Source organism: Dromaius novaehollandiae, chromosome 10 (assembly GCF_036370855.1).
Source record: "Dromaius novaehollandiae isolate bDroNov1 chromosome 10, bDroNov1.hap1, whole genome shotgun sequence".
Taxonomy (NCBI): Eukaryota; Metazoa; Chordata; class Aves; order Casuariiformes; family Dromaiidae; genus Dromaius; species Dromaius novaehollandiae.
The window spans coordinates 6,801,675-6,823,556 of NC_088107.1; the positions used below are offsets into that span (position 1 = coordinate 6,801,675).

Sequence of the window (21,882 nt, forward strand, 5' to 3'; positions counted from 1 at the left end):
GCACTTTATTAATATTCTAAAATCAATTACACCATTTTGATAAACATGACAAGGAGCACAAGTACAAACATCCCCCAAAACTAGGTGTTGGAACTCTGGGAAAAGCTGGTTTGTTATATATGTGCAAATTAGAGAAAACACCTCTCAAACTTAACCACTTATTAGCCAATGAGGGGGAAAAAACCCTGGTTTTTTTCTATTCCAACATTATGCTTCTGCTTTGGAATTCTTCTAGTAAGGGTCTGAAGGCTGAAGATTTCTTTACAGTACTTCTCCCATTTAAGACCAGGAAGCCTCTGGAAGACCTGTCCAGCAGGCTTACTAGAACTGTTTGGTAAAACTAAATGGCTTCACTGATCCTCATGGACATCCTCCTTCCCTTTAAAGTTTATTCAAAGAAGGAGGCATAAAGATTGAAAAATTAGTGGCTGAATATAGTTGGAAAACATACTAGGAGGCTTGACTACATTTTCCATTAAGTTACCTTGTTTTATTGCACTGCAGGCCTTGAGAATTTGATTAGCAATTTCTCCTCTTCATTCATTCTCCTGACATCTGAATTCAAACCTCTGGTTTGTATCTGCAAACATGCTACTGCAGTTTACAGCTAGGTCTTGTCACTAACCACTCCTGACTTACTAGAATTTAAGTGTTAGAAATTTCACTTTATTTCAAGTTAACTAGTGCAAGACTCCCTGTTGCTAGACAGGAACAGGACAAACTTCTCTATACCCTCTATCACCTCAATATTCAATTTTTCAGCCCATTTCAGGGATTTCGCAAAAAAATCAAGCCCCATTGCTCCCAAAGCTTTCTAGCAGTATCTTTACAACCTTGTTTTTGTACAGTGTCACCAACACCACTACAACACTAGAGACAAACCTACCCTCCCAAAAAAGCATGAATCCATGGTTTTAGCCTGGTAGGCTACAAACAGAAGATGCAGCTGCAGATCCACTTGGATCTGGGGCTGCTCCCATTTAGCAGCATTATACCAGATGAAAAGGGAGGTCTGGGAAACCTATGGCTAAAGAACAGCTCCTGGAGGGATCATGAGTGATTTTATGGTGCTTGGCTGCTGAGAGCATCTGCTTTGTAAAGCTCAAGGAAGCAGCAAGACAGGGCGCACGTGGGGTCACGCCACCCGCAAAGCTGCAGAAAACAACAGCATCCCACCCGTGGGTGAGGGAAGCCAGAGAGTGTTGCCGCATGGAGCACACGAGAGGACCATGCCAGCAGATGGCATTGCCAGCCCAGAAACCCCACCAATGCCTAGAAAGTGGCAAGACAGGAAAAAAAACAATTCACTTCAGCCAGCCCAGCACTCATCACCATCTTGACTCAGGAAACTCATGACACGAAGTTGATCTCAGCATACTTGCACATATGGGGAGGTGAAGAGGCTTGTAAATGCTGTGGCTTAATTTTAATCCAAGCTTTTCCTCTTGGTTTGCACATTTAGGGACTTGAGAAAAATTCCTCTTCTACTTATGGTATTGCAAAGCACCTGAAATTCAGCTCACATTCCCACAGTATTTGCAGGAAAATGACACCAATTACTGACAGCAAAGTGATTCCCTGCCACCTTTTGAGAGGAATTTTGTTTCCAGCTGCAATCCCACAGCAAGAAGCCAGCATAATTTGGCCAGCAAAGCCCTTAAACTGTTCCCAGCAACTGCTTCATAGGCTGGGGTATGGGAAAACACTGCTTAGGTGACAGCAAAGGGCAACACTAGGGAACAGAGCAGAGCAGCTGCAAATGCAGGGCCAAACCTTGGCCAAAAGAAGCCATTTAATATACCACTGAATTTCACTGATTTTTATCCATTCCAGACACTGTTCTGTAGTCTTTGCTTCCAAATCTTCTTATAAACTCCTCTCTGAATTACCATTTCCTTCTATAGATTACTTGGAAGGCTTCCAGTTTTAAGGACAACAATATTTACATTCTCTGCTGCATACCTCCTCCCTGAGCCATGTCTTCAGGCTTTTAGGAGTATGCCTGAGCAAACATGACTCTTTATATAGACTTCAAGAAGAGGTAACTCAAGTAAACACTGTGCAACTTAAAACCTTGAAAGCTAATATTTAGCAAGCTCTTGTGTTCACAGCTTTGGAAAAGGTTTGCCTCTGGAAATCAAGCAAGAATATCTTCTCCTTGAAAAAAGTCAGACTGGCAGAATCCACACCTAGGACCAACACTGAGATTCCTGACTTTGTACATTACCCTCCCTGCCCTGGGAACAACTGTACCAAAACACTAGTTTTATAGAGCCAGGTTCCACAGATGCAGACCTTCAGGATAAGAATTTGCAATAGTCTTTGTATCTGCCTGAGCTGTAAGGGCAAGTTGCCCGATAGCTTGCAGAAAGGTTGAGTCTCAACACAGCAAATGCAGGAGGCAGCCAGGGACCGACAGAAGAAAAGTGAGCACTCATGTGGCAGGGAAGTAGCTGTAAATGCGTCATGGGACAGACAGGGTGTGGTAATGCAGAAGAGGAGTCCACTCCTAACATGCTCCCCAGTAAGCTTGTGCATGCCCCTCAACTTTAGCAGATGTTCTCTGAGAGGCTGCATTTGTAAAGGTGACCCTCAACTTCTCTGCAAACAAGTACTCATACTGACTTCATAGCTCTTCATGTGCTAGCTTGCTATTGCCACAAAGCTATCAGTTCTGTACATTAGTCATAAGGAGGGAGAAATCAAAGTAGGTCCCATCACCAAAGCAGTGCTCAAATAATACCTGCCTCTTATAGACACCTATTTTTCAATAGGCTACAAAGTACTTCAGAGATCAGTATCCTCATCCCACCTTTCAATCAAGAAAACTAAGGCACAGAGGAAGGGATGGGCTAAGTCCAGGCTAGCTGGCAGCTCAGACTAAGGAAAATCTTTTCAGCTTGTTAGCTATTTATTTTTTCATCCCTACTGTATCTTTCATAAGGGGCAAAGTCCAGTTACCTTCCTTCTGCCTCTTTACTTCCAAACTCTTTCTCAGAGCAGAAAATAAAGATTGCTTTACAAGGAGGATACTAGAAATAGCATAGTAAATACTATTCTCCTGAGGTGGCTGACAATATACAAACAGAAGGGATCATACTTTTCAAAGCAGATGCACTTTGCTCCTTGGAGGTCTCAGGAGCTAATTTCCCTCACACATGTTAGTGTGGATATTTATCTGATTTTTCTCCTGTTTTTCAAATAGACTTTGGTGTCAGCACCAGCTTTCCTAGTGTCCACTTAGGAGCTGCCCTCAAATTGCAGGTTGTCCTTATCTACAGCGTAGATCACTCCCACCATGATGTTACACCACACTCCTGCACTGACTGTCTGCTACTGCAGCCCACAGAGCAGAGTACACTGAGGTCCATAACAGAGCAACATAAGCCATTGCCATGTCACATCCCTGGCACACTCTCAAGGGACCTCTGTGCAGATGCTTTGAAGGCTGTCTTGCACTAATAGCTTCATTAGAACAACTCAGCAGGGATTCTGTGCTCTCATCTCCTCACAACCCCTTCCTGCCTGCAATAATCATTAATTTTGTTTGTTGATTGTCTGATGGGAAGAGATGAAGAGCTGATCGCATTGAGGCATCGCTAAAGAAACAGTATGTGCAGATAGCTTTACTCAGCACTTGCTTTCATTGCCAGGAGCTGCCAGCATCTGGAAGTCAGAAACATCCTGCAGCATTACAAGCAGCCCCACACTGCCATTTCCATTGAGGCACTGTAGATAATAGTAACACATCCTTATTCACCAGAGAAGTAAAGGTCTTCATCTTTCCAACATGCAATGGAGCACTAGCAGCAGTGCGAAAAATCTCAATGTATGCAGGTATTTGGATAAGCACAAAAAGCTCCTGGCATCTATCCAACCCAAATTACTCTCTCCTTTGATGCTGGATTCCATCTGCCCTGTGTAACGGCCCATTGGCTTGGTTGTCAGCAAAACCAGACCTGAGGCACATACCTTCTGAGGTGAAAGACTAATCCAGTTAAGTGGAAGCAACAGAAAGCTGAGATTCCTCTTGTATTCTGGACCAGAGAGGGAAAGAGATGCATGAAACAAGGATGTTATGTTTACTGAAGGTCCTCAAGATTTTGGTTTCTAGTCAGGTTGGGAAGCTGGCCACAGAATCACAGAAGTGTTTTTACTAGGCTAATTAGTTTCTTTCCATCAGCTTATCTCCACATGCTTCAATGGTGGCTGGTATCACTACTTTGATTTTTACAGAAATCAAAGATAGAAGATGTACCTTCTCAAATACCTTCTTCCTCTTTAGTGAATATAGCTACTATGTATTTGTGGGCTGGGGTAGATTGTCCAGTAAGAGACTTATCAAATTTAAGGTAGATCATTATCATATAGAAATAAAACTTTGAAGCAACTTTGTATCAGAAGCAGCAACAGCAACATGCAACCTTAACAGGAAGTCGCTTTCAGCAGGGACTTTTATAAGCAGCCCTCTGAAGTTCCCGTAAATCAATCATGCATTTTTGTGCCTATGCACTTCTGACTCTGCCAGTGGAATCTATAACCATCACTGTAAATATTAGCCTTTAACAGTCTACCCCAATGGATGTGAAGATAAGCAGCCACCACAACCACCTGCTAACAAATACAGGTAATCTGAGAGCTAAGATGCCAGCTGCACCTGCAAATAAAACTTTTACTTTTTCCCCTGTGATCAACATTTTAAGATACCTCCCCCAAACTTCTGGGAGGATCCTGCTAAATTTTCTCTGCAGAAATTCATTAGCACTGAATAATCAATCAGCTCTGGCAACACTCTTATCTTTTGTTCAGTTTATGCACACATAGAAGAGGTGCCCACAGGGCACATTTTAAGCTCACATTTTGGACTCTAGAACAAAAGGTTTCCAGGAGCAATTTCACAAAATTTCTGTACTATCAGCCTTTCCCTCAATATTTATAATGGCAAAGAAGCTGGGCAGAGCAATGAGAGCAGGAGATGAATTCTCAGTGGCCCTGTCCTGTACTTACACTTCCAGATAAATCCAGACATTTTAATTGCTTTGAGGCAAAGAAAATAAGCCATAGCTCAAGGAGATTTTCTATGCTTTTGTCTTGGTTGGACTTAGAGTTTCCATGTCTGACAATCATTCCCTGACTGAAGCTCTTCCAAGACATAGGGTGTTCCTAACATTTCTGCACGAGTTCTCATGCCCAACCTTACACTGCAGCTATTCTTTCAGAGGAGAACTAGGCTTCATGGGTACCTAACCAACTCTTCAACCCATGTGCCAAATTCTCTGAAAACCAGATAACCCCTAGCCATATCTCCCAGCTCACTTTTTACTCCTCTTTCAAAATCACCCTCTCCAGGAATCCCAGCTCCCTAAGAATGATTAGCCTTTGAGTTGGAATTACCCAGTCCAGCCAACATAGCTGGCTGCTTTTTTGTGGGGATATTGGGGGGGATATTGTTCATTAAGGAATTTGTTTAAAGTGATTAGAAAGACTGACTTTCCTCTGTGTTAAATAGATCAAATGCAACATAACCCCAAGCTCTTCTATGGCTAAAACCAGTAACTACAGGTACCCCAGCTGGGATGGCAGGCAACAGATCACCACTCAGTAAACAGGTTATTCACCTCACAGCAGCCAAACAACCCTGCTCTTCATTTCAACTTTCATATGGCAAGCAATGACAACATCATAAAAAACAATCTAAGAATCCCTGGCATAAATAAGCTGCCAAGTGTGTACACAGCAAGAGAGGAAAAGTTCTGATAGAGCAAGATAAATTCAGCTCCCACTACTCTTCACCTACATTTCTGCTGTCTCTCACAAATCTGCTTTCAGTTCACTTTTATCACCACCCTATGTTTACACCAGAAATGCCTAGATGCAAAACAAAGGTCAAGGACAGTAATATATCTTAGCAATAGGAACAGGTGTCAAAACTATCAGAAGTGAATCAGTTTCCACTATCTAGCTACCCCATTGATAGTTTAGCATGATCTGCTCTGCACTCTGATTCAGGATTGCATCCAGTGCTTTGTTTGTGAAAACTTACTCCCAGGCCCCAGTGCAGATTTTCCTCAAGTTTGCCAACAGAAACCATCCAAAACATTCCCAACTCATTGGGTCCTTCTTGCATTATCATTCTTTATCCCCAGGTTAGGACTCAGGTCGTGCATTTTGAGTTTATATCTAGATCCTTATAAAATAAGTTAATACACATTGTAATCATCCATCTTTTTTTGTAGCAGAAGCTTGTATGCAACTTGAAGGCAAGCAGTAAAGGGGCCAAAAGTCTCCCAGATAAGAGAACTTCAATCATTGGATTCAGGACATGGAAACTAACCAAAGGACAAAGGGGAACACCCAGCTGGAAGGTGTTCAGCAAATGAAGCGGTAAGATTAAATCAACAGGAGTTATTTACATGACAAAGATAAAAATATAGTACCTGTCCTTTGTACCAAGCTCTTCCTTCATCCGGATTTCCTACCTAGAATCCGGCCCACGCATTTGTTTTGCTTGCACACATTAGATCATTACCTTGAATATTGGCCTGGATGCTACAAGCAAATGCTCTTTCTCATGCATCTCAAAGGAGCAGAGGCTGGAAGGGAGCTTCCCAGGACCAGCTACAAAGCAGCTCTTCTCGCAGGGCTCACTGGTGCTTCATCTCTAGAGACCTGGCTACAACAGGACATTAGTGCAGTGACCTATGGTGGGTGCCAGTTCAGAGCATTGCCACCTACATGGCCCATTAACATCTCCTTGCGCCAGAGGGTCCTCCAGAATGAAAGCAGAGGGTGTTACTGCGCACAAAGCAAAGAACTGGTATACCAAAAAAATCTATGTTAGCTTGCTACAATGACTCTCCCCAGACAGACCAACTCTGGATTACTCGCTCTGTACAGGGATCTGCTCTTCCCTTTGGCTATGCTTGACAACGAGCCAATAGCAGCTGGCAGGCCAGCGTTACCAGTTAATGACGACTGTCAGGCTGACCAAATCAGAGCCAGGACATGAATAAAAAATTAAATTTAAGAAAAAAAATCAATGAAAGCAAGAAAAAACAGACCAGGGATTTCCTCTTTGGGAAAGTTGATCTGCTGCCTTTGTTTCTTCTCCCTACACAGCCTGAAGTCATTGCAAATTCAAGCAAGCAGAAAAAGCAGTTTTGCCTTGCCTTTCCCACAGGCTGCTCTGCCAATGTGCCAGAGCCTGGCCCAATTCTCAGCAAACAAGTGTTTGCACCAAACAAATCACCTCTGTGCTGGCACTTCACTGGCAGCCCTGCCAGGATGCAGCCCAAAGGCTGTAACAAGCCATTCAGATTAAACTGTTCTCACCACTACAGAGGTTTCTCTGAAGGAAAAAAACTGGACTCAAGCTCCACTGGCAGAAAAAAGCTGACATCTTTTCTATTCATAAGTAGGCAGCTTCTTTCTCTGCAAATGCCAGCCTTACCCCCACATACACAAAATTCAGCCCTTTCTGCTCTTGTTCCATCTGCACAGCTCACTGCCAATAGCACCTTCTTTCACCTCCATTTCACAGCTCGCACTTGCAGCATTGGCTTGTTCAAATTACAAAGGCATAACATCACTTGTCACTGATTTTATTCAAAATATACATTGTATGTTCAGGTAGTCCATGCTGCCATTTCTCAGGCACCAGCTCCATGATTCCCAGATGTTTTAAGTCAAGGTTCAAGCTCCTGGACTCATGTGCTTATGAAACCCCTAATTTTCATTTAAAGGAAGAGCAGAATCTGCAAGTTACAGGAGTTACTTGTAGCAACAAGGAAACTGGTCACAGGAATGAGTTTTTGCTTGGAAAGAGAAAAAAGAGAAACGAGACTAAATGAGACAGGGAGAACAACCAGCATTACTAAGAGGATACACAGCTCAGTCCAGACTGCAAAGGCAAAAATAAAAAGAGTACTTCAACCTAAGCTTCATTCTCAGGTAAGTTTTCAAACACTGAAGTGCACATTTGCCTTCTGTGAGCACGCAGGAATCCAGCCCTCTAGAAGTGAATAGCATTTGACTGCTCATGACAACTCCTTTTCCTCCTCTGCCTGGATTTCCTTTGGCATTTGTCTGGGATCAGTGTGGTATGCCCCAATTTCCAGAAATGTGCACTGGAAAGATGCACAGCTGATAAGTGTACTTTCTTCAAGCATGTATTCACAGCAGCAGCCTTGCCAGAAGTAGAGTCAGCTGAAAAGTTTTGGGCCCAAACCTTTTTCTTCAGGAATGTCCCCTACCCATGCCTTCCTCTCCCACCCCTTGCTTGCACTTCACTATAAATACGCCTGTGATATTTTCAGATAATTTTACAGGAACCAATCCTACAGCTGAATTTGTTTCCAAAAAGGAACAAAGACATTTACTCAACCAAAAGAAATATTTGAAGATTCAGATGATTAAATGCAGCCTGCTGTTCGTTTTACCTCTGTGGTCTCCAGTAAGTACCATAAATCCTGGTTTCACTCCGAGACAAATTGTCACATTATAGCCCTGCCATACAGGCATACACACATTCCTTGCTATAAAGAGAAGGAGAGAAATCCATGCCAGATTAGGACATATGGAATCTCTGTTTATGGATAAATCATTTTTAAAACCTCTTTCTCCATGAGTCATGTGAATTGCTGAAAGTGTCCTGTCAACAATAGTTTATTTACACACAGAACTAATTAGCATTATTATGGCAGGCTAGAGAAGCAGGATTATAGCAAGGAGACACCATAAAACTAGTGATGCCATTTTAGGAAGGCTGGGGAACAGAGGTTTGTAGATCTCCAGCCCAGAAGTGTATGAAGTGGCCATGTTCCAAGGATGTCAAGATGAAATTCATTTTGAACATAGCTTACATTACCAATAAGATTATTTCAAAGTTAAAAGCCTGAAGCCTAATTTGTATTAGTTTGATGTTTGCTTGCAATATGCATTTCAGAGTAGAGCCTGGTCAGCTTTTTGCTTACAGCCTGCTTTCTCACTTTCATATGTTAGCACCATGATGCTAACTTTAGATTTGCAGTACTACATACCCATTTGCAATTTTAAAAAGTTTTAAATGCCCAGAAACATTTACAGTACTTATTTGAAGATTGTTCAAAGCCAGCAACTAAACTGGAGACTAAATTAAATTTACACAGCCTCTTTAAATCACTGAGCATAGTGCATACAACTACTCTGGGACTTGCGCAGATCTTACATCATTAACAAGTGGAACAAGATGATTACTTGCTCCCACAGCTCATAGGGGGTCTAGAAGTTATCGCCAGGTAACCTGCTTTATAAGGGAAGAAATCATCATCTCTGCTAGAGCTGGGAGTACAATTCAAAGACATTTCCATAAACAAACACTGAAACGAATTCGTGATGGGACATGGAGCACTTCATTTTCAGAGTTGCTAACGTGTTTGCTCATTAATTTGTCAGGAATGTTCACTCCAGTTTGCTCTGTTTACCTTAGGAGGACATTTAACAGCACAGAAAAGTCAAAACTGGAAAACTAGACTGTGCACAAGGACATCTTAAGATAAGCACTGCTAACATAGCTCTAAATGGTCCTTGCACAGACACATTCGCCCCTAGAGTACCTGAACACAAAAATCAAGGGTCAGAAGCTGCTGTGAGTGCTGCTAAGGTTGCTCCTCCTCACACATGCTTTACCCATGGACATGCCTCCTGCTTTACAACCGCCTTTGGTGTGTAGAGCAAATATTCTCTCTCCCCCCCCAGACACTTTTTGACAGGATCTCTCCTCAATCACACACACCCTGCTCCAGCACACATCACTTAGAGCAACTCTCCCAGGGCTGAACCTCTTCACCTGCTGCAAGGAGGCACATTAGGGCAGAGTGCTCTGGAAAAGCTCTCAGATTCTTGCAATCATTTTGGTTAATAAATGCTTTGAGGCAGGTGCTAGATTTCCTCGAGATTATTTCCAGCAATTTCAAACTGTAACCAGCCAGTTTTACTTGTATAGCTTGCTAAAACTTGCACTTTGTTCAAAGTGTTTCCTTTAGAGGGCACTGTGTCCCCTAGCATCAGAGATGAGAGCCACAGCTGTGACAAAAAGCACATTTATTGCACACTGAGCAAGGCTAGCTAGTGGGGTGCGGCCTGAGGCAGAAAAGACAGAGCCCTTTGCTAGGGCAGAGCCCTTTTTGCAAGGCTGCCTTATGCAAAAATGCACCTTTTGCTCACTGCTGGGCCTGGCAGCCCTGTAAGAAAAAAAAAAGCCTCCTAAATCCCACACCTTTTGGCAAATGCAGATCTTCCACCTCTATAGACATCAGTAAGGCCATGACACATCCACAACATGCTCACTTCACTTTCTGCCACTACTGAACACCAGTGCCTTTTGCACCCATTGGCGTGCATGGCTATGCACGCCTTCTGGGGGGCCTGCCCAAATCCCACATGTGCAGCCCATGGGGGCAGGTCAGTGCTGTCAACCGGAGAGCTGGCTCCAAACCCTGGCACAGGAACAAGGGTTGGCAAGCAGAAAACATGTGGCCAAACTTTTGAGCAAGCAAGTGAAAATTTGCCCAGCCTGGAGTGTTTAGAAATGGTCTGAAGAGGTATTAGATAAGCACATAGCATTTCTGCTGTCTGAATGACTTCTCTGCTTGGTGCAACTGTATGCAGTCTTTTTTGAAAGGCCTTTTGGCCTGTTCCCCCTCCACACGCCACCATCTGCCCATTAAAAACATCGGAAGGCTTACCAGAAAACACATGTACACTTCCTTATCTCCACATCAAATGAGAACACATGCTGCAGCGAGAGGCTAAAGGACTCCCTAATGGGCACACCCAAGGCTTTAGCTTTACAGGAATGAGTGACAGGTCACTGCAGTGTGGGAAAGCTTCCTCCATTCCTTGGCCTCTGCCACAGCATCCCATGCTGACAGTGGTGGCATGCAGGCATGCTGCAGGTCTAGGGCTGCAACAGGTGCTGCTTACAGCTGGCCACCCTGACACATCTTCCACTTGGAAACAGCCTCCACCTTGGCAAGAGGCAGAATTTCACTTCTCTTCCAGCCCAAGCTTCATTGAACTTCAACATGCTCCTAACATTTCCCCTTGTCTGGAGTTTTCCAGCTTCTGCCCTGTTTTGATGGTCAACAGCTGAGCAATGAAAAGATATGGAGTTGAAGAAATTACTTTGCTCATAAGCCAAAGTTTTACCCTGCCCAGGAACCAAATTTGACAGAAGAGAGAGGCAGAGCCCTCTCCAACATCAAGAGCCTTTCCAGGAGCATTACAGGGAACGCATTGCTTTTCCTCAGTGAAAAGGGACCTGTGCTCACAGCCAACCTGCCCTGGGCTGTAGGCAGCAGGAATGAACACTGGCAACAGCCTCACAGCCCTCGCTCACCAGTTGTTTGAGACCTTGAGAGCCATCTTGCTGTTTAGGAAGGGAAAAGGTGGGAAGAGAATGGAAACAAATACCGGGAACCTCAAGAAAGCATTTACATTTCCTACTTGAAGCTTGGCAGAACCTGCCAAGCCAGGTGAGTATTTCCCCACAGACAGAAATATTCTGATGATTTTGAGGTACTTGCCTCCCAGCTCCACACCACAGATCCATCTGGGATGGTAACGCCTCCAAGTTCTCCCTCCCAAGAGAAGGTGCCATGTTCCCAGCTCTGTGGCACTGCCCAAGGCAGCAGGTTTGTCCTGCAGGTACAAGGACAGAGCAAGCTGGGACCATGATTCCAGCAGCACCACTGCCATTTGCCCGATACACTCCTGAAAGTGATATTTGAAACTCTGGCTTCCACTTAATCACATCTTTATAGAGATATTTTGCTCCTTTCCTCTTGGTGTTTTAATAAACGCTTGAATAAGTAGCATTTTAATTTTATTAGGATGGGGGCAGCAGGAATATTCTTCTGTCACTACAACACATGCACTTAATGCACAAGAGGCTCTCAGTGAGTCAGGTTTCACTCTTGACATTGGTTTTTCTGTGTGAACTATTTCTTTTGCTGAGCTGGCATTTATACATCTTCCCCTCCTCCTTTTACCATTTGAAATCTGAGGCAAATACAAGCTTGAGGTCCTAACTTCTTTTGCCCAGAAGGCTAAGCTCACTGGTGTTTACATGTGGCCACCCAAATTCCAGACTGAGCTGCTGAAACTTTGTTTTACTGTTCATAAAGCATGTAAGGCCTGTTTGGTGCTGGTTCCCACATTCCTCATCTGGGCAAGCTGAATTAAAGCTCTTCACTCCCAGCCTGCTTCCTCCTCCCCATGCATCTAAACTTACAGGGATGAAGCAACATGAAGAAAAGCACAAACAAGTGCAAATTCACTTTTGCACAAATTTAAACACAGCAGAGCCTCCCCTTCCTGCCTTCTCTCACCATCATCCAGCTGTGCCCATAAACCAGAGTCTGACAAACCAATGTAGGAGTAGAAGGGAGCTATTAAATCAGTTCCCTGGAGGCATAACACTTGCAGCAATTTGTAGTGGAATTACTCTCTGAGCTCAGTCTGCAGCCTACCACTGGCCCTCCATGCAGGGTGCAGATCTGGAGCAGAACCATTTGCTGTCTGCAAATGCCTCCGCTTTAAGGCAAGGAACAGGAGTCCGTGCACAGCTCGGGCAGGCATGTGTTCCTGGGGTAGCGTTCCAGCTCCGGAGCCAAGGCCCAGCTCAGCCTCTTCCCCTTTCTGCAGTTCATTGTTGTTAGCATTAGCTACACTGCAAGATATGCCAACTGTCTGGCAAACGAGATTCCAGTCAGGACTGTTTAGGATAGGACTGGGGTCTGTGAATCCAAATTAGACATGTTTTTTATAGCTACTTCAGCCAGGAATGTTTGAAGGTGTGCTGTGCTTTAGAAGACAGGGAAGCAGCAGTGTTTCCAGCAAGCCTGGAGCTTTACAAGGGTTTAAGTGCATGTGTTTTTTTTTTCTCAGTTATTACTATTTTCTTGCCTCTTCCTTTGTCTCTTTGGGAAGCCAGAAACCTGACTACTAAACCCTCCTTATCTCCACACAACAGGTGCACAGATTTGTTATCAAGCAATAGACTATATACACTTTTTTTTTAATGGCACCACCCTCAAACACTTGGAGGGTGAGCACTGAAAAAGTAAAAAGAGAACTTCTATTAGTACTCCAGCCCTCCTCTGCTGCCACCACTGCTCCAGGGGAAAAGCAGAGCCCCAGTTTCAGCAGTAATTGGAAGCCAAACTGGCTGGTTCAGCAACAGCACCACGAGGACATAAAATGCTTCCAGACTCACAGCCACCCCAACTAGAGTGCTGGCTCCCAACTCACAGTCAGTCACATACAGATACTTGTGCCAAGCATCCCAACAGTTTGGCCTCAAGCTCACGAGAAGCCCAGGCAGTTGTTAAAAAACTGCTGTTATTTCTCTCCTGCCCCAATACTGCCAAGGAAGGACATAAATTGGGACTATCTGAAGTATCTCTTGCCCCACCCCCCCCAAGAGAATTAGCCAGCCTTGGGAATCACAAACAGCCACATCAACACAGACCAGGCCTCAGCTCAAGAATCAGGAGACAACTCCATCACAGCTGCAGCAGAAGAGCAGCATCTAAGCCCCATAGTTACTCACTGTTAAAAGAAGAGCCATTCCCACTCCGCCTGAGCCCAGCCACCCTTGGGAGGAAGCAGGAGGAGCCGGTGGCCACAGCCCAGAAAGCCCAAGTCCTCTGAGCCTTCCCCAGCAAGCACACTCTCCAGACTACCCTCTCCAAGCAAACCTTACCTCAGCCTTGCCACAGCCTTTATGGCCTAATCAATCAGGCTAATTATGCCTCTCAGCTGCTTTATTCCACATTGACTGGTGCTCTTTAACCCTTTCTTACCTGGTGGCATGGGACATGGGGGTCTTCCCCACATTTCTCCTGCCCCCGGGTAGGCAGATCCAACTATTCTCTTTCAGAATCATGTGCCCCTCCTCCTGTATCATCAAAGTGCTTTAATCAGTTCTTGGATACTGTTGCCGTCCTGGCTAACTGAACTTCTGCTGTTTGCATGCACACTGTTGCTGGGCATGTACCAAGGCAGTAGAGACATATCTCCATGGACTTCTTTCACAGCCCAAAAAAATCACTGTGGGTCTATCTGCTAAATTAAAGTCTCTTTACCAGAAATGTGTACAGAAGTTCTCAAAAAAATCTTTATTCACCACAAAGTAGCATTTCTGTACGAAGCACCAGACACTCTCTGAACAGACACTCTCTGCTGTATCTTGAAGAGGAGAAGCAGAATCTCACATAACCCTGGAATGACCTCAGCAGGGAAAACTACACTGAAATTACCCTGTAGGATCTGCCTGCCGAGACAGAGTGCAGCTTTTGTCCGTGATAAATTTGCATTTATTTGGAAATAAATGGCAAATAGCTGCATTTGTTTTCTATTCATGCAAACCTGGGGATTATTACCCACCCAATGCCTAAGGCTTGCAGATGAAGTGACCTCTTCATCTGGACAGGATTTCCTTTGCACGTGAGATATCTGACTTTCAGCAGCACATTCAGCTCCTTTGCCCGTAACTTTGACCCCACACTTTGTTTTCGAAGAATAGTTTGAAGTGTCTGCCATTTTATCTCCATAACTGTGATTTTGCCTGAAAGTCTTGCTACACACCTCCAGGTGGAAAAAAAAAGTCATAAAACCCCAAACATGATTTTATCATTTTGATAGAAATAGTTGTTATGGATTTGCTGCTGTTGTGACTTTTCATTCCAATTTTATAAAATCTAGATATTTTGGCTGTAGTCCCACATAGCTGGGGGAAGGGCAAGGAGTGAATGAGGAGGAGCACCATGAGGAGGAAGTAAATTGGGTGAAATATTGAGGATTAAAGTAAAAAGCAGATACTTTGAGGGGAAAAAATGTTGGTGAATAAAAATTCCAGGTTCCTGTCAACAAGTACATTTTCCAAGAATCAAAGTTCATGCTTGTCGCCTTGTTTCCCCTACAGCAAATGAGGCTGTGTGATTTTTCCATTTCATTTCCTCCTCCTCCTTTCTTTTTGCTACTTACTCCAGCTTTCCTTCTTCCCTCTTACCTCTGCTTTGTGCTTATAATTAATTTCTCCTGGAGTAGATTGTAAAAAAAAGGTTGAGGTTGCTTTCAAACATTTGATCCTAGATAGCTAATATCACATATCAGTGGAACAACATGCTTAATGCTACCTAAAAATTCAGTGGAACAACATGCTTAATGCTACCTAAAAATTCTGCTCCCATGTTTAAATCAAGAGATTAAGACATTGATCAGCCCAGTTTTTAATAATACATTCACAACATTATTTTCCAATGAGAAGCAATAGATTTCTATACATAGGCTGGGGGGAGAAGAAAGGCAGCTCCTTGGAAGAGATTCTTGTTTGCACTAATATTTGTTTCTCTTCCATTTATTGCCCTGGCTGTTAACCCCTTTCATCTAAAAAGTAGCTGTTTTTCTTAAGGATTTTTCAACATCTGCTACTTATTCCCAATCCTCAGTCTCCACAGTGGCTTTCTGTGGAGATCTAGAAACCTGTAACACCTAAAAAGTGATGTGTCTCATCTCAGACCAGTTTCACACCAGCATCTCTCCAAACCTGGACCTCCAGTGAACCTACACCTGATTTATCCCAGGACCAGTTAGAGGAAAACCAGGCCTACAGCTTCAGGTATGCAAGAGAAAGAAGTAAGAGACATTCATAAGCTCAGCTCCTCAAGCTTTCATTTCCATGGAAACACCCCTTGTAATGAAAAAGGCCAGAAAACATGCTGAATCATCCAAAATATTGCAGATAAACAATTCAAACCTTGCTGAGAGGAACGACTCATTTCTCTATGCCATTTTCATTCTTCCCTGAAGCTTGCCTTAACCTTAGACACAAAAGGAAGAATTTCTTTCTTCTACTGCAGTTTCTCTTCTGTCAGAGCAGGTGGCATAAAATAGTGAATACTCCATGTTAGAGTAACCAGAATAAATGGACAAGACATTTATAGTAGCTCTGGTTTAATATGTGTGGCTGCCTACTAAGAGGTTTGCTCTACCCAGAAAATACCCTAAGATGCCAGTAGTTTGATGTTTTCTTTTCTTGTCCCAAAGAAAAGATTATATGCGGAGAAATGGTGGACTGTATGACTTCTTCTCCCCATGTAACTCCAGGGAGTTACAACTCCTCCTTTCCAGACCAGCACTTATCAGAAAGAGATTGGTATTGCAATAAATAATAGCAATGCTTATTTTGTTTTGGGAAAGATGTTGCCATTTTTTCACAATGAAAATATCCACGAGCACCAGGACCTGTTTTGTTTTCTTCCACTTTGAGTCCTCAGTTTTTGTTTTCCTTTCTCTTCCTCCTGAGAAAGAAAAGAGGATAGACAAGGAACTGTGAAGAAAAAATTGAAAATATGGATTGAGAAAAGTTTTAAAATTATACCTTAGATGGGTTGTTTTTCTGAAGTGCAATTTTGATTTTCACATGGCTTTTTCACTGAAATGTCAAAATATATGGGGAAAGAAAGTTAATAAGGTTTGGACTATAACAGAATATTGACCTATTCTACCTCTGCGAGAGGGGAGGAATAAATCTGGGAGGTCTAACACATAATATTTTCTGTTACAGTGAGTTCTTTTCCTGCAGGAAATGGGTGGGAACCAGTGGCTATTATTATCATCGTCATCTTCATTATTACACTTAGAAATGTTAATCATAATTACAGTCCATGCCAGAGGGAGCTGTGAAGTGCATTTTATTTCTCACAAAAACATTTTGAAAAAAACATGAAAAATGTTTTTTGGCTGTATATTTCCATGCTGTTTTCAGGCATTTTGAATTTAAACATTTAGAAAATATCAACAGTGAAAAATGAGATATATGTGCACCCAAAAATAAGTTTTGAAATAAGGTCACTTACCAGAATGCCTTTCCCAGCCATTCCAGAGGATGTTCTTAGCTGGCTCCAGAAGAACTCTGAACCGGCAGGTGTACTGGGCAAGGCTTTAGACTACGAGATACAAACATTTAACCAAGATAAACTGATTCTTTTATGAACAAACAAGTCTCTTAATTGTTTTCTGCGATATAAAGGTAATAGATGCATTAGCAAACTCCAGATTCAATAAAGGAGAAGAGATAAGCTACTCTTGTTGATAACAGTTTAATTCATCTATACAGAGACTACAAAGAAATACCGTGTGACTTAAATACCCAGTGCCAGAGAGCATGTAGGGAAGGATGTGACCGACAGAAAGAAATAAACTACTGGGAGGAAAAATGGGAACAGATTGAGGTTAGGAAGTCATGTCAAGCTGTTGCTCACAAGAAGCTGGCATATTAAAGCCTATTAACTAGTATTAAATTAGTAGTTTATCCACATCATGTGTTCATCTGTGCTGCAGATGGGTCCCTTACATGACTAGCCAGTCATCTACATACACCTAGGAAGGCAAAACCGTCACGAGGGTAGAGAGAACCATAACTGCCTTGCCAGGAGCCTTGGCACCACACTGCCAGAGCAGCCAGAAGAGCTAGGAGCAGAGTCAGGAATAGCTCTATGGATCTCCCAGCCTGGATGGTCTTGCTTTACCTTTCTCATCTGCAGGAAGGTTGTTTTTTGGTCAGCTGGTTAGCCCACGTAGACAGTCACACAAGAACCATCACCATTGGTGAGTGACCAGTGCATGGGTTGTCCTGTGTTCCTCCTCTACTGCAAACAAAGAGATCGATGAGGCTTTGGCAACCCACCAGGAATTAAAACACTGACAGAGGGAGGGAAGGAAGACTTTCAAACCTGAGGATACACCATTGCATTTTGCCAATGTCACACATGTTTGTAATATGTCACTTTTCTATAATTATTCCACAATACTGCAGAGGAAGAAGGGGAATCCTGCAAAACTGGTCAGGAAGGAGACCAGTTCAGAAAGGAGTTTGGAAACAAAGATGCTACCATGGTCTGGTAGCACACTGAAAGAGGAGGAACCCAATATCCAGGACTTTGCCATAAGCAGGGTTTATTAAGGCAGACTAGCTCAAAGAGCTTTCTAAGCAGAGATGCTCTATTGAGCCATACTTAAGATGTATGCATTTCTACAGCTGAAAGCCACCACAGAGTGACCGGACTTGAATTATTCCCTTTATATACAACCTGGCAACTATTAATAAATAGGTGAGCTGAGATTCAAACTCGCACCATAAAATTTGCCAGCCTTTGAGCTGGACACCTTGTAGGTTGCTCATACCTGGTTCCTTGTTGTCCCTATGTCACAGGGGCAGTGTGGACACAGGAGCTGCTGGCACCTGAACTGCCACTGGGGACATGGAACAAGCAAATGAAAGACAACAGCCAGTCTCTCCCCAGTCCCTTTCCCAGCAACTTCTTGAGAAACCATTGTCATCTCCTGTTTGTGACCTCCTCTGAAGCTTTCCCTCCATTTGGCTCTCTGGAGTCATCAGTAACATCTTCTAATTCTCAGACACATTAAGATCTTGCTGTATTGCTCATAGGACATGATCATCGGTTTGGTGCAGCAAACACCTTGGCTGCTTTGCTGTTCTGCACTGTGAGGAATCATCTTTTTTTTTTCCACTTTCTGAACATGTTTTCCAGCTTTACTTGACTTTCTCTTTTCCACAGCTTTGCTTAAACTTTGACTTCAAACCTGGGGAAGTTCTCACTGCTTCTTGTCCTGAAATTTTAATCTAGTATCACCAAATTACGGGTTTCCTTGTATGCTGGTGTTTGTAATATTTGAATGCATTTAACCTCAGTCATTTTGATTTCACATCAGCAAAAAGACTCAGCGGGCCTTCATGAGTCGGGCTTCCTATTTTCTTCTCCTCCACTTTTTCAAAATCCCTTCTGACAAACCCAGAGACCCTTGGGCAATATTTCCTATTTATTTCACTGTCTGAAGCTAATTTGAACAGATGCACTGAGAATGACAAAAGTTAAACGGCGTGAAAAATAGGTTTCCAGCCCTTAAGGCAAAACTTTTAACTTTTTTTCCATTTTTGTTTTCCCTTCCCTGAAAACAGCCTGAGAAAACCCTGCTTCTGAGCTGATGGTTAATTTAGAAATAACTGCATCCCCTGATTTTAGTCTTTATCCATGTTTAAAGTGAAGGCTTCATGTTTCAGATACAACAAAACAACTAGGACACAAAGTAATTGTACATCAATGTTTGGAATCACCAGCCAAAGAAGATGAAACCATTTGTAAAGCATTCCTATTTTCCAGGGTTGATTTATTTTGTAAGTCATTTTATTCTTTCATTAGTGTTCTCCTTGAAGCTGGTTTATGTAGTTCAGGCAATTCACATGCAATAAGAGCGCTGATCCCTCTGCTTCCTTGACGATCTCCTGGTACTTTCTGGAGAGTTCACTCCCACGTCCCAGATAAATTCTACCTCTTTAACCAATTCTTCTTTCCTTATTTTGCTTCTTTGTCAAAAGCACAGAGCTGATTTGCTTCTATAGTTGAGTTAAATAGTAATGCTTCACTCCAGAAACGATTGCATTTCAGCAAGGGGTTGCTTTGTTCCTATGTAAATCAATCAAAGAATGAAAGGATTAAAGGTAAAATATTTTTCTACAGTCAGTAAGCTGTTAAAAGTGAATGAAAATATCGTAAAGTGTTTATGAGGGATTAAAAACACCCCTTCCTTATTACTGAAACAACACTTGGTCGTGCTATACCCACATTCTCCCATCCTGGTGACTACTCAAGCAAGTTCTCATAGCAGTGGCTATTTGGCCATTTAAAATCTCTGATTTTCACCATCTGTTTTATGGAGCTTTCAGTCACCCAAGTGTAAGCGTATACAGCACCACATGATTTACAAGACCTACTGAATGTCACATAAATACCACTAACAGCCCTGAGTACAGCTAGGAACTATTTTACTATCAACCAGTGTGCTGACACATGTTTGTACAAAATACATAGCAAATGATTTCAAAGAGTAAACATATGTACAAAAACTAAAGCCTGTTTGTAGGATAATGGGAAAAGTTAGAAAGGTCTAAAATCATTAAATGTTTGCAATGACTAATTCTCCCAGTTTTATTCCTAATCACCAGCAAACGGATAGCAAGATTTCAGCAACTGCTTTGGTTGTTTTGTTTTGTTTTTATTCTAATTAAAGACATCCAGAAATGTTCAGGAGTTTATTTGGCTTCAGAATATAATTAGAGATCAGATCTTACGCTGTTATTCATTTGTGGAGATAAAAGAATAACAGTATTAAAAAACCTACAGCCATTCAGGAAATGCATTGATTAATGAATATGTTTGTTTATGTATCCACACACACATGCACATGTATGTGAGTGTATTTCTGTGTATGAGAACATTTGTATGAATATTTATTGTTTATCTTTGTAAAGTGCTGTCACAATGCTTAGAGGTTCACACAAAGCAGCAGGTGACAGTAGCTGGCTCGCACTTCTGCTTATGCCGGGACTATGGCTTCCGCCCACATCCACTGTGAGCAGATCCTGAGAGTGATATACTCCTAAGTAATTTAAGTCAGTCTCTCTGAAAGATCTGCCAATAAAGGCCGTAACACATGGCTTATTTCAGGTGTCAGTGACTGGCAAGGTGCCTGGGTAAAGCCACCACAATTATTGCTGTAACTGGTCCTTTCCAGCCCCTCAGAGCTCACATGCCTTGTTCAAATTCTTTGAAGCTTGAAAGCAATCACATTCAACTTGCTATTCACAAAGGCAGACCTTCACCCTGTGAGCTCCCCAGGTCCCCTCTCAGTCAGTGAAGATGATGCAGAGCAGCTCAGTTTGGCTCCTGCTCTGAACTAGCCTTTGAAGCCCTACTTCTCACTGACTTTTGAGCTTTCATTTTCAATCTTTCTCCAACTGTGGGTCTCTATAACATCCCCATGGTGGAGGTATAGCAAATTTAAGTCTAGAGATAATGGGCTTGCTTTTCTTAGTTACCTTTCATGTTCTTTGTTGAGTATCCCATGGATTCACAGTCATCAGCAACATGAAAATCACTGCTGCAGAGGCTCAAGTTAACCTTTGTAAATCTTCCTTTTCAGAGCAGGCACTGTGTTTCAATGCTGAAGCAGCAGCTGTCAACTCAGTACGTTTATTAAACATGAAAGGAGATCCTGGATTATTTCTATCAGTAAATGTTAAGAGACAGGCCCATACGGCCTTCTCACATAGGTGTCCAAAACTCTCAGCTGAGCTTCAGTAACACACTGGTCTGAAGCAGAGCAGGAAAAATGAAAATGTAAGATCTGGGCAAGCTGTGGATTCAAAGTCATATTTAATGGCTTGATTCTTGCTGCTGTGAACTCAAAATGTTTTAGGAGAGGGGGTTCAGTCTGCCAGCTGTGAAGCTGTACGCTAACCTGTACCTCCTGTCCACTTCCTCCTTAACTCTTCCCTGTGAGTCATGTCGCTCTTGGACTCTACAGACCACAAGGTTCCTATCATTACTAATTTGTTCTGTTTCTTTTCTTCTTCATCCCTTACATTGTTCTGCTCTGACCACCGCCCTATTGGAGCCGCACTCTTCTGCTGGACATCATGTTTCCCTCATTGGTAGTGAAAGAAAAGACCTGGTCTGCTTGTTATTCTCTGTCTGTTACAGGATTGTTTAGTTCCTTCCTTGGGCATGAGCTAGTGCTCCTTTGGCTAAACATCTGACAGTAGCATCGCAGGAGAAACAGTGAGGCAAGCTTCAAACCATTCCTGTTGCTTCAGCAAGAAACTGTGGCTACACCGCATGGCTTGAGCTGGTAGAGAGAAATTTAGGGCTTAAGAACAAATTCTAAAACATTATCTCATCTGAATGTATCATGCCTCGCATCTCTGATGACTGGGTAAATGCCTTTCAAGCCAAAGCAGCATATCAAATTGGAACACCT

At 42.8% G+C, this 21,882-nt stretch overlaps 1 long non-coding RNA gene across 2 annotated transcripts; it reads right to left on the reverse strand.

Annotated features, from left to right (window-relative positions):
* Nucleotides 1-15,222: 15,222 nt before the first annotated feature.
* LOC135329330 (uncharacterized) lies at nt 15,223-19,572 on the reverse strand. 2 transcript variants are annotated; one of them, XR_010390698.1, is made up of 5 exons: nt 18,229-19,572; nt 17,574-17,690; nt 16,902-16,991; nt 16,424-16,477; nt 15,223-16,343 (listed from the first exon to the last, which is right to left on the reverse strand). It is a non-coding gene; the product is annotated as an uncharacterized LOC135329330 (long non-coding RNA). The 2 variants fall into 2 exon arrangements; XR_010390697.1 differs by having other exon boundaries at nt 17,574-17,693.
* Nucleotides 19,573-21,882: the final 2,310 nt, after the last annotated feature.